This window comes from Canis aureus, chromosome 12 (genome assembly GCF_053574225.1).
Source record: "Canis aureus isolate CA01 chromosome 12, VMU_Caureus_v.1.0, whole genome shotgun sequence".
Lineage (NCBI taxonomy): Eukaryota > Metazoa > Chordata > Mammalia > Carnivora > Canidae > Canis > Canis aureus.
This window is the reverse complement of record NC_135622.1, coordinates 22,043,524-22,057,514: the sequence shown is the minus strand read 5'-3', so window position 1 is coordinate 22,057,514 and position 13,991 is coordinate 22,043,524. Positions and strand designations below refer to the sequence as shown.

The following is a 13,991-nucleotide window of genomic DNA, read 5'->3' as shown; positions in this document are numbered from 1 at the left end:
GTAGCTATTTGGGAGCTGTCCTAGTTTGTTATCTCTACTAGAGTACAATAAAAGGACAGAAAAAGGAATTAAAGTAAAAGCAAGCAGAAGCATTACTTACGAAGGAATCATACAAGATAATTCCAGACAGGTTAGAAACGACTCTGAATGAAGTATGAAGTACCCTGGAAGAGTCTTCACTACAGGAAAGGAATAACCAGAGGGAGGGGACTATAGTGGTCCAACAAACACATAGTGCCACCCAGCAGTAGGTTAGTTCTAGACAAGGGACTATGGGCTAGCCCACAGGAAATCTTCAACTGAATCAACTGAAAAAAAAAAAAAAAAAAAAAAAAAGAAAGAAAGACATATCAAAATGAGACCCGTTAAAGGTTTACTTAAAAATGTTGCTAAGTTTTCTATTTATGCACTGTTTTAAAAGCTATTTTCTCAAATAGGCCATCCATCAGGGAGAAAAAATCTAATTTACTAGAACTCAAAGAATCCCCCCCAAAAACCTTCATGTTTTTTCCTAAATACTAAAATAATGAAAGTAATGAATACTAAGGAAAATAATATTACCAGTTAGAAATTGTTCTAAATGTGATTTTTGACACATAAATCCTTGCCTATCCATGTCTAATTAAAATCATATATTTTATCAGTATTATTATATCATATTTTCTCTTATAATCATTCCTTCAAGCACTTGATATCTTTGTATATATAAACATAACTTTTAAAATATTTTATTTCAGTATATTAATGTATTTAACTTACATAAATGTTTTCCTCTTAATAGTATTTCAGTTTGTCTCTCTGACAAATACACTTTTGTAAAAATCTGCATGCATATCAAAGATTTTTTTAGATCTGGCTAAGTTTTTCAAAATTACTATATCTGAAAGATGTATATTTAAACATCTTACAAACATTGCCTGTTGCTCTTACTAGTACAGGAATCTCTACCCATCTTGCATCAGTGGCTGGGCTGGGCTCTCTTCAGATTGATCCATGCAGGCTGTATGATTGCTTTGTTTTCATTTCATAATATTTAAGACAAAAGTAAAAGTAAACCCTAAAGCCACAGGTGCTGGAACACAAATGGGTCGAATCACTCCTACCTTCCTACCCACCCCTATAATCCCTGCTTCTTGTGTCTCTGGTACCAGATCTTGGTCTGTGGCCGGTCTTTAGGTAGTACAATTTTATTCTGAAGTTTGGGGAGAAAGGATACTAAGAGAAGACCTGAGGCCTAGAGAGAATTTGGAATGATTTAAAATTGGAAGCAGGGACAGTGGTATAAATTTCTCTTCCATATTTGAGGAGATCCTCAACCACAGAATGGCTATCAAATTAATGGGAAAATAGTTGGGAAAGTTTGAAATTCTTTCTATGTCAAGCCAAGGCCCTGAAGGGACATGGTTTAGCAAGTGACAACTTCTGTAGCATTAGTCTTTGTGTCAGAAATTTGGTAGGGCAAGAGGATCCCTGACAGTGTATTTAACAATTTTAAAGAATTCTGCACTTCTGGCATATTCACTGCTGCCCTCTTCATTTTATGTCTACCTGCATAAGAAACAGAACATCAGTATTTTTGTTGTTTTTGTATTTTTTAGTTGCTGGGTTTTTGTTTTGTTTTCTTCAAACTTCAGGTATTTTGGGATTTGCAGGAAGAGGAGAAGAATGAATATTGGGTTGATGACCAATATAACCAATTTTGCAAAGCACTTGGCAGTAGTCAATAAATATGTGCTAATATTGTTATATAAATCAAAGCAAGATAGACAGATGGCAATTTATAGAAAAATAAAAGAAAATTCTGATCCTTCTTAGTCAAAAGATGATATTCCAGGTTCATACTTACATAACACATTCGGATATAGGAATTGTATCTCAGCTCCAAGTCTACACATGCCTGTTGTCTCTAACTAGAGCATTTTCATCCTGAACTACAAAGATAGAAATATTTAGTGGGAAGAGAATATCTCCCAGATAAGAGTTCTACCTCAGTTTCCCTCACAGAATTGCAATACGTGTCGAACCCTCCCCAAACTCCTCTAGGTACAGAAGTTAATGGCTAGAATTTCCCACGTGAATACTGGCTGTGCATTACAGGGTTAATCAGTATAATCCTGAGACTCTCCCTCTAGTTCACAGGTTCCGTTGTAGGTAGAAATTCTCTTTCCTTTTTAACATTTGCAGCACTGTACAGCAGCTTTAGTAAAATATACTAAATTCAATATATGTGAATTAAATTAGCTATTTATGAAAAAATATTTAATTGTTTTGGAAAAGAGAATAAAGTGTGTGTGTGTGTGTGTGTGTGTGTGTGTGTTCTTTTTGAAAAGATTTCAATCTTAGTATTTCAAGTCTGGTTTTTGTATTTTGGCTTTTGATGATAAAAGAACAAACATTCCTGATATATGTCTTTCCTGGAGAAGCCTTTATATTTTAGTTCTTATTAAAGTAGAATTAAAGAGTCAGTTTTTGGGTTCAATTGTCTATTTAAAGTAGTTGGCAAATCATCTGAGTCATACACAAAATGAATAAAAATAATTGAGAGTAAATAAATCTATGTATTCCAAGATTTAAGGCTAACAAATGAAAGCAATGTGTCATAATTTTAATATGATAAAGTATTTTTGATTTTGTTGCATACCAATGCAGACTACGTATTGCATCTCAATTAAGAGGATGTTTTCATTGAAGTAGGAAGTACGTTTCATCCAGGTATCTGTTAATTACACCTTCATTATCATAAACATTATAAAGTGGCCAATGATTCAGACCTCAGTAGAATCTATACACTTCTGCTTGTTCTGGCTAAGGTATCTGTTCTATCTGCTTTGAATTTATATACTTCTATTTATTCTAAGGCAGTTGCTTTATCTGCCTTAGCCATGACAAACTTGAATACATAAGAGAGTATAAAGAACATTAGATTTCTGTTCTAGTTTTCATCTGAAAGCTTAAAAGCATTTTTTATAGTAATAAAAGCCACAAGAAATAAGAGCCAGAATTAAAGTGTTGCTTTGCAACTCTCTTATATTAAAATAACCATTACATATATATATATATATAAAATGGTATATATATATAAACATATATATACATACACATACATATACGCACACACACACACACATACACACACACTAGCCAAAAACATAAGTTTAATTATTTGGACTTCAGATAAAGAGAAGTAAAGATTTGGAAAGCACCCTGGATCCCTTTTTTTCCCCTTTCTCTTTCCGTATTCAGCCCAATTCCACATGCTTAACTAATCCCTTTACTTCTACTGTTACATCTCTGTTAGACTATTGCAAAATTAATTTCTTTTAGTTCCTCTCTCTGGCTAAATTTGTTCCACACTTGGGGATTTTGCTCTAGTTGTTTCTAGGTTTAGAACATTTTCAGTTGAGAACTTTGAATTATGAGGTCCTTTTTGACCAAGTCTCAAAAAAGTGTCCTTCAAGAGTAAGGCTTCCTAATCAATGAATCTACAAGATAATTTCTTACTGAAGTCATTATCTATCACTCTATTTTTTATCTTTGTAAAAAAGATAGTATTAAAAGTATCATGTTCAATTATTTGTACTGTGAATTTGAAAATAAAATTATACAACGAAAAATATAGAAAGGTAGTATAAATTTTTATTTCATAAAATTTATGAAATCCTTTTCATGAATTCCCCAATGTTTCCCTACTAGATAGCATTACAACTTAGACTGGTCAATTAATATCTCTTCTAGGTTAAGTTTTTTTTTTTTAAACAAATTTGATATTTTGTCCATTCATATCAGACCTCAGTTTGGGGTCATCTACTTTGGTTAGTAAATAGTCATTTCCCTGCTCTGCACCCCATCCCTTATCAACTCTCAAGATGAAGTGTGAATGCACAAGCGAGTTTACTCAGTCCTTGCAGTATTTGTAGTATTTGTTCCCTGGAGCAAAATAGCTGATGACATTTGGTTCCAGACATGCACTGAGATGTGACTGATCTTTCTAGACATTCAGAATGAGGGGTGGAAACAACCACTGGAATCCGATTCTCACTCACTTTGGTTTTAAATACTTCTGCACATGATGACATCTCTATCTTTTCTTTGGGTTATGATGGTTTGTGTTTCCTGTCAGAATTGTCATGTATCCTTAACAAATGTACAGGATTTCTGTGCACCTGTATTCATAGGGAACTAGGTACACTAACCATATTCTTCTATATTATTTATTCCATCTGCCATCTCTTTTGCTCTGTGTTGGGTATAGAATGCAATCTGCCCCATGCCTCTCCTTCTAGGATTAGATCATTATTTCTGATGCATTCAGGCTCCCACTTTCCTAGACTCTGTTTCTAGATATTGAGTCTGAGGGTGTACAAAAAAAAATGGCTAACTTAGCAAGACTAAGACTGTGATCTTATAAAACCTGCTGGCAAGGTGATCCTTTGGTAACAGCTGATTGGTAAAAGTGGCTCACTGTTCCTAGACATTTTGTGCAAACAATATGATTTATGCTTTCCTTCTGGGAGCCTGAGATTTTGGCACATGTTAGACAGAAGGTGACTGTGTCACCACCTACAATACATGCTTTGGAATCAAATCTCTAATGGGCTTCCCTGAGTAAAAACATTGCACCCATGTTGTTGTATTTAGTTGCTGTGTAAGAAGAATATACTTCATGAAGCCACCATGGGAGGAAGAAAGCATAAGGAAGCCTGCACATGGATTTTTCCAGACTCCACATACTGTATATCCTTCCAACATTGCTGTAATAAGTCTTAGCCATGAAATAAAGAAATGATGAATCTTGTGACTCCTTCTAGTAAATATACAAATAAGAGGGTCTTAAGGACCGCAGCACAGATCAGTTTAGGTGAGAAATAAACAGCAACAACAAAACCTGCTTTATCTCCATGCTTTCATTACTATGATGTATTTTTTTCTGTCCCACAACCTTCTGGGATTTATTTCCTACTGGGTATGTTTTATAACTGCATTTCTCTGAAAAATGATTTCCTGAAAGCATTCAACAACTATACAGGTACTTTGGGATCATTTTTGAGGGGATGTGTGCCCATTAAAAGTTACTTGCACTTTTTTCCAGGGAGAAAAAGTATGTTTTGTGGAAGATTTCAGTCAAGGGACCACATGGAACTCTGATGGAAAACTGTACAGTGGATTACATTCAATAGGTAGAGAGGTATTTAAGATGCTTATCTGAGACAATAGTTTAGGATAAAAGTGACCTGAACCAAGGTAATTAGAGTGGAAAAAAAATGGGGGGGTGATATTTTAAAAGGTTTAATTTATATGCCTGCACAACAAACAGAACATAGCACTTGTACTTTGATATAACTCTCCTAACTATCCTTTTATGTGCCTGCTTTACAATGGGGTAATAAAACTTATATGCCTGGAAGAACAAAAGAAAATTTGATTCACTGTATAGCTTTATGTTGGTTATTTTTTTAAAAGATTTTATTTATTTATTCACAAGAGATACACAGAGAGAGGCAGAGCCATGGGCAGAGGGAGAAGCAGGCTCCATGCAGGGAGCCCAATGTGGGACTCGATCCTGGGACTCCAGGATCACGACCTGAACCAAAGGCAGATGCTCAACCACTGAACCACCTGGGCACCCCATATGTTGGTTATTGAATGTAACACAAGTCAATGCTTTCTTTCTGAGTTTTCTTCTTGTTTAGATTTTATCCAGTGAGTACTGCCAAAACCCTATCCATTTAAATCCTAGAATTCTCTTAAGTTTACTATTTTTCATAAATGCAGTTTTGAAGTTCTGAATACCATTATGGACATTAACGAATTGTATATGTAGGCATCCTCATTTCTGAGACATGGAATAGAAGAGAATGCTAAAGCACCCAACTTCTTCAATCTCTAAGGCTTATTCCCCCCACACATCTTTCTTGCGTTTCCCGCCAGTCATAAACGGCGTTAAATGTTCCACTTACACCTAGCTAAAATAAATAAGGATGAGAGAAAACATTCTGTGATAACATAGTAACAGGGAATCAGGTAATGACGTGGATCAAGGGCCCCATTCAATGTTTATTGAACAAATAAACATTTTGAACTTTTATTTTGAACCAGGCAATATGTTGGGTGGTACAGGGTTTACAAAAGTGAATAATGTATGGACCTCTCTTTAAAAAAATTTATGGTATCTTTGTGATTAGAGGATGTGAGAAACTTGCCTACGGAAGTCATTTCCTTTCTTCTACCCAAATAGATGTTAAGGTACCCTCTCTATGGCCTTTCTAAAGTGTACTTTTAGGAATATCAGTCTGTTAACAGCCAGAAACATGCACTGTCTAGGGCAGAGACTGTAGCAGGAATATTTAGTAGGAGACAATGATAGTATGTTGCAGTGAAGGGGTAATTAAAAATAAAGGTAAAAGATGGAGAGGATAAGAATCACATTGTCATGTGAGAAAAAATAAATTGGACTTGGGAGGTGGAAGGAATGGACAAGACATAATGATTCTTAGGTTAATTTGTGATAGAAAATAATTTTAGTTCTCTCTTGGAAAAATTAAAAATTATTAGGAGTATTAAATGGAGACATATGGAATTGAGGGGGTGGGGAAAGTTTCTCAGACTATATTTACTTTTAAATGCCTTTAGTTTAGTGCACTAAAGAGCCATCATATTAGAAACAGTCGATATTTATCTTAAAATTTGACCCTGACACAGTGAATGCAGGGTCAGGTAACACCATGTACATAGTTCCAATGATGGTGTGTAAAGAGAACTAAAATATATATGAACTTTTATTTTCACTCATCTTCCAAGAGCAGCTTCATTTTCATCTTATATTGGCAAGTATTTTTTTGTTTCAAAATAACCAAAAGAATAAGGTCTCTTCTGGAGGTAATCATTTTTATATCCATAATGTAATCATTTTTATATTACTGGAGTATATTTTTAATCTGTTGACATGGTGCTGTATGGCTTTAAAAGTATTGGGTATTACTGGGGACGCCTGGGTGGCTCAGTGGTTAAGTGTTTGCCTTTGGCTCAGGGCATGATCCCGGGATCCTGGGATCGAGTCCCGTATCAGGCTCCCTGCTTGGATCCTGCTTCTCCCTCTGCCTATGTCTCTGCCTCTGTCTCTCTGTGTCTTTCATGAATAAATAAATTTAAAAAATATTTTTAAAAAAGTATCATTTATTGGGCAGTCACTGTGTTCTAGGCATATGTGATATATGTTTTGTATGCAATGTCTCATTTTAAATAGAACAGTGTCAGAGGGTGGGTTATATTACTTTATTGTACATGCAGAATTCTGAACGCAATGCAATATGTGGCTGATGCAAATCCTAATAGCTGGTAAGTGGCGGAGTCAGATTTGTGTACATCATGTATAGCGTTAGTTAATACATCCATAACAAACAGATAATAATTCTTACTTCCTCATTCTTAATTGATTCTGCGGAATGAACTGCCTTAAATTTTATTCTAATTCAGTGGCAGGTGAAAGTGTGGCTCCTTCATTGTCCTGCCATTGATTATGATGTGTACAGAAAAGGAACTGCTTTCTGTTCCAACCGTGGTGCAGACTGCCACCCCACTTATCTCCTATTACTGAATGTTCCCCCACTACAGTTCTGTGTTGAGTCCTTGATATCTGCTGATTTGGAGGCAATATGGAAGTCTTCTTTTATGAATTTTGGAAGAAATTATTTAAATTTCCATTTGGCTAATGGTCCAGGAAACTACCTAGGTTCTTTTCCAAAACCTGAACTGTACAAGGAAGGGTGTGGGGACCAAATTTTGGCACAGATGGCATATAGATGAAAACAGTAGAATCCAAAAACTTTATTATGATGAAACTCAGTGGAAAAAATGGAAGAGAGTTTGAGAGCTTTTGGAAGGGAACTTGTTTTCAATAGGCACTTTAAAGAATACTATATAGCACTGAAGCCTAAGCTGATATTAAAAAGCACAAATGATTAAGAGAACAACTCAGCACTCTTTTCTGATTATATGCAGCAGTCGTTCAAATATAATGCAGAAAAGGAAACAAATATTGGTGAAAAGTATCAGGGTGGCAATATGAGTACAAATGAAGATCAAAAGTTGAAATACATGGGAGATTAGTGAGGCACAGTTGATATGACACTGGAGGATTTCTCTGTTTAATGGAAGTAGCAAAGTTAGTGTGGGTTGATGGTACATGTGGAAGAAAGGAGGCCAAAATATGAGTCAAGGATAGCTTCAGTAAGGCAGGAAAACCAGAACTAATGATACTGGCAGAGGAAGAATTTCAGAATCACTATGGAAGACCTTAACTGTGGTCATTTGTGTGGGTAAGTAACAGTGAAGTATATTTGGGGATTATCAGGGTAGAGGAGCTTGAGGTACTAAGAGATCATAATGATGCTAAGAAATTGAGGGGAAGTAAAATACTGATAAAATATCAAAGTTAAAAGACTATTGAAAAGGTTGGAAGGCTGTGATAGTAAAATATAGAAGTTTCATTCTCTCTGATCCTTAGTTATCCTCCTCAATAAATTCCCCTGATGTAGTGTTCATATTTTCATATGTGTGTCTGTTCCCACACCAGGATGGGAGCTCTGCAAGGGCAGAGCTTGGATGTTATTTTCCTTCTTGTCTGGCATGTACCTAATACATGTTCGTGGGATAAATGGATAGATGGATGGAAGGCTGAATGGATGAATAAATTAGTAAGAGTATAATATATAAGAGAGGTGTGGATGTACAGGGAAAATGTTATTGACATATAGGGAGGGATAGTGGTGTAAAACTATCATTAGAAAGTTTAACTGTGTAGAAAATTTTCTTACTATTCCATGAGTTAGGAAAATGAGTATCTTCTATTAAGAGGTGCTTTTCTTAGGGAAAAGGTGCTCACTGAGGAAAAGCAGAGGAGAGGAGTAAGTGATCACACATGGAAGAACTGGCATGGGATAAGGAATGTAGTTAAACTATATTATAATAAGTTTGTGGGTGAAACAGCAAACAGGGGTACAATTAATGCACAAGAGAGCTAGTGTGGGTAAGGGGAATGAAAAACACAGAAGCCTGTTCAGTAGGCTGCAGGAGCTCAAGTATAGCAAAGGGAACAATATATAATTATAGTTGGTATCTGTTTCATATCAGAGACTGGCAAGTTTTCTCAATAATGATTCAGATGGTAAGTATTTTAAGATCTGTGGGCCATACACAGTTTGTTGTTATAGTATGAAAACTATCATGAACAATTCATAAATAAATGAGATTGGCTATGTTCTAATAAAACTATTTTATGGATATTGAAATTTGAATTTCATATTATTTTAATGTGTAATATTATTCTTTGGATTTGTGTTCAACTTTTTATAAATATAAAAAATCATTTCTTTAGGGGAAAAAATCAAGTGGCATATTGAATTTAAAAAAAAATTTATTGGCGTTCAATTTGCCAACATATAGCATAACACCCAGTACTCATCCCGCCAAGTGCCCCCCTCATTGCCTATTACTCAGTCACCCCAACCTCCCGCCCAATTCCCCTTTCACTACCCTTTGCTCATTTCCCAGACTTAGGTGTCTCTCATGTTTTGTCACCCTCACTGATATTTTCACTCATTTTCTCTCCTTTCCGCTTTATCCCCTTTCACTATTTTTTATATTCTCCAAATGAATGAGACCATATAATGTCTGTCCTTTTCCGATTGACTTATTACACTCAGCATAATATCCTCCAGGTCGCTCCACGTCAAAACAAATAGTGGGTATTTGTCATTTCTAATGGCTGAGTAATATTCCATTTTATACATAGACCACATCTTCTTTATCCATTCATCTTTTGATGGACACCGAGGCTCCTTCCGCAGTTTGGCTATCGTGGACATTGCTGCTATAAACATTGGGGTGCAGGTGTCCTGGCATTTCACTGCATCTGTATCTTTGGGGTAAATCCCCAGCAGTGCAATTGCTGGGTCATAGGGCAGATCTATTTTTAACTGTTTGAGGAACCTCCACACAGTTTTCCAGAGTGGCTGCACCAGTTCACATTCCCACCAACAGTGCAAGAGGGTTCCCCTTTCTCCACATCCTCTCCAATATTTGTTGTTTTCTGTCTTGTTAATTTTCCCCATTCTCACTGGTGTGAGGTGGGATCTCATTGTGGTTTTGATTTGTATTTCCCTGATGGCCAGTGATGTGGAGCATTTACTCATGTGCATGTTGGCCATGTCTATGTCTTCCTCTGTGAGATTTCTCTTCATGTCTTTGCCCATTTCATGATTGGATTGTTTGTTTCTTTGCTGTTGAGTTTCATAAGTTCTTTATAGATCTTGGATACTAGCCCTTTATCTGATACGTCATCTGCAAATATCTTCTCCCATTCTGTAGGTTGTCTTTTAGTTTTGTTGACTGTTTCTTTTGCTGTGCAAAAGCTTCTTATCTTGATGAAGTCCCAATAGTTCATTTTTGCTTTTGTTTCCCTTGCCTTCATGGATGTACCTTGCAAGAAGTTGCAGTGGCCAAGTTCATAAAGGGTGTTGCCTGTGTTCTCTAGGATTTTGATGGATTCTTGTCGCACATTTAAATCTTTCATCCATTTTGAGTGTATCTTTGTGTATGGTGTAAGAGAATTGTCTAGTTTCATTCTTCTGCACGTGGCTGTCCAATTTTCCCAGCACCATTTATTGAAGAGACTGTCTTTCTTCCAGTGGATAGTCTTTCTTGCTTTGTCGAATATTAGTTGACCATAAAGTTGAGGGCCCACTTCTGGATTCTCTATTCTGTTCCATTGATCTATGTGTCCGTTTTTGTGCCAGTACCACACTGTCTTGATGACAGCTTTGTAGTACAACCTGAAATCTGGCATTGTGATGCCCCCAGATATGGTTTTCTTTTTCAATATTCCCCTGGGTATTCGGAGTCTTTTCTGATTCCACACAAATCTTAAGATGATTTGTTCCAACTCTCTGAAGAAAGTCCATGGTATTTTGATAGGGATTGCATTAAACGTGTAAATTGCCCTGGGTAACATTGACATTTTCACAATATTAATTCTGCCAATCCATGAGCATGGAATATTTTTCCATCTCTTTGTATCTTCCTCAATTTCATTCAGAAGTGTTCTGTAGTTTTTAGGGTATAGATCCTTTACTTCTTTGGTTAGGTTTATTCCTAGGTATCTTATGCTTTTGGGTGCAATTGTAAATGGGATTGACTCCTTAATTTCTCTTTCTTCAGTCTCATTGTTAGTGTATAGAAATGCCACGGACTTCTGGGCATTGATTTTGTATCCTGCCACGCTACCAAATTGCTGTATGAGTTCTAGCAATCTTGGGGTGGAGTCTTTTGGATTTTCTATGTACAGTATCATGTCATTGGCAAAGAGGGAGAGTTTCACTTCTTCTTTGCCAATTTGAATGCCTTTTATTTCTTTTTGTTGTCTGATTGCTGAGGCTAGGACTTCCAGTACTATATTGAATAGCAGTGGTGAGAATGGACATTGCTGTATTGTTCCTTATCTTAGGGGAAAGGCTCCCAGTGTTTCCCCACTGAGAATGATATTTTTTGTGGGCTTTTTGTAGATGGCTTTTAAGATGTTATATAGATGTCCCTCTATCCCTACACTCTGAAGAGTTTTGATCAGGAATGGATGCTGTATTTTGTCAAATGTTTTCTCTGCATCTATTGAGAGGATCATATGGTTCTTGTTTTTTTTCTTGTTGATATGATCTATCACATTGATTGCTTTACGAGTGTTGAACCAGCCTTGCATCCCGGGGATAAATCCCACTTGGTCATGGTGCATATCTTCTTAATGTATTGTATCCTATTGGCTAGTATTTTGTTGAGAATTTTTGCATCTGTGTTCATGAGGGATATTGGTCTATAATTCTCCTTTTTGGTGGGGTCTTTGTCTGGTTTTGGAATTAAGGTGATGCTGGCCTCATAGAACGAGTTTGGAAGTATTCCATCTCTTTCTATCTTTCTGCACAGCTTTAGTAGAATAGGTATGGTTTCTTTAAACTTTTGATAGAATTCCCCTGGGAAGCCCTCTGGCCCTGGACTTTTGTGTCTTGGGAGGTTTTTGATGACTACTTTAATTTCCTTGCTGGTTATTGCCCTGTTTGATGACTACTCTAATTTCCTTGCTGGTTATTGGCCTTGCTGTTATTGGCCTGTTTTCTGTTTTTCCTGTTTCAGTTTTGGTAGTTTGTGGTTTTCCAGAAATGCATCCATTTCTTCTAGATTGCCTAATTTATTGGCGTATAGCTGCTCATAATAAGTGGTTAAAATCTTTTGTATTTCCTTGGTATCTGTGGTGATCTCTCCTTTCTCATTCATTATTTTATTAATTTGAGTCTTCTCTCTCTTCTTTTTAATAAGGTTGGCTAATGGTTTATCTATCTTACTAATTCTTTGAAAGAACCAACTCCTGGTTTTGTTAATCTGTTCCACAGTTCTTCTGGTCTCTTTTTCACTGAGTTCTGCTCAAATCTTTATTAACTCTCTTCTGCTGGGTGTAGGTTTTATTTGCTGTTCTTTCTCCAGTTCCTTTAGGTGCAAGGTTAGCTTTTGTATTTGAATTCTTTCCGGTTTTTTGATGGATGCTTATATTGCGATGTATTTCCCCCTCAGGACTGCTTTTGCTGTATCCCAAAGATTTTGAATGCTTGTATCTTCATTCTCATTAGTTTCCATGAATCTTTTTAATTCTTCCCTAATTTCCTTGTTGACCCTTTCGTCTTTTAGCAGGATGGTCCTTAACCTCCATGTGTTTGAAATCTTTCCAAACTTCATCTTGTGATTTAGTTCTAGTTTCAAAGCATTATGGTCTGAAAATATGCAGGGGACAATCCCAATCTTTTGGGATTATTGATAAGACCTTATTTGTGACCCAGTATGTGGTCTATTCTGGAGAAAGTTCCATATACACTTGTAAAAAATGTGTATTCAGTTGCATTTGGATGTAAAGTTCTGTAAATATCTGTGAAATCCATCTAGTCCGGTGTATAATTTAAAGGTCTTGTTTCTTTGGAGATGTTTCCCTTAGAAGATCTGTCATTTGTAGAAAGCACCGTGTAGAAGTCTCCCAGTATAGTGTAATATTTTCTAAGTATATCTTAACTCTGGTTACTAATTAATTGATATACTTTGCAGCTCCCACATTCAGGGCATAAATATTCATGACTGTTAGGTCCTCTTGTTGGATAGATCCTTTAAGTATGATATAGTGTCCCTCTTCATCTTTTACTACAGTCTTTGGGATAAACTTTAATTTATCTGATATAAGGATGGCTACCCTTGCTTTCTTTTGAGGACCATTTGTTTTTTGTTTTTTTTTTTTTAAAGATCTTTAATTTTCTTTTTTCTTTAAATTTATGATAGTCAGAGAGAGAGAGAGAGAGGCAGAAACATAGGCAGAGGGAGAAGCAGGCTCCATGCACCGGGAGCCCGACGTGGGATTCGATCCCGGGTCTCCAGGATCGCGCCCTGGGCCAAAGGCAGGCGCCAAACCGCTGCGCCACCCAGGGATCCCTTTTTGAGGACCATTTGAATGGTAAATGGTTCTCCAACCTTTTATTTTCAGGCTGTAGGTGTCCTTATGTCTAAAATGAGTCTCTTGTAGACAGTAAATAGATGGGTCTTGCTTTTTTATCCAGTCTGAAACCCTGTGCCTTTTGATGGGGTCATTAAGCCCATTCATGTTCAGAGTTACTATTGAAAGATATAAATTTAGTGTCATCATGATACCTATTCAGTCCCTGTTTTTTGTGCATTGTTTCCTTGGACTTCCTCTTTCTTTTACAGGGTCCCCCTAATATTTCTTGCAGAGGGGGTTTGGTGGTCACATATTCTTTCAGTTTCTGCCTATCTTGGGAGCTCTTTATCTCTCCTTCTATTCTGAATGAGAGCCTTGCTGGATAAAGTATTCTTGGTTGCATGTTCTTCTCATTTAGGACCCTGAATATATCTTGCCACTCTTTCTGGCCTGCCAGGTCTCTGGAGAAGTCTCC

At 36.5% G+C, this 13,991-nt stretch overlaps 1 long non-coding RNA gene across 1 annotated transcript in view; it reads left to right on the top strand.

Moving 5' to 3' along the window:
- LOC144324640 (uncharacterized) overlaps positions 1-4,774 on the top strand; it is an 84,438-nt gene extending 79,664 nt beyond the window's left edge. Inside the window, exon 4 of the long non-coding RNA XR_013390073.1 lies at positions 4,639-4,774. This is a non-coding gene — a long non-coding RNA (uncharacterized LOC144324640). The remainder of the gene's footprint in view (positions 1-4,638) is intronic.
- The last annotated feature ends 9,217 nt before the right edge of the window (positions 4,775-13,991 follow it).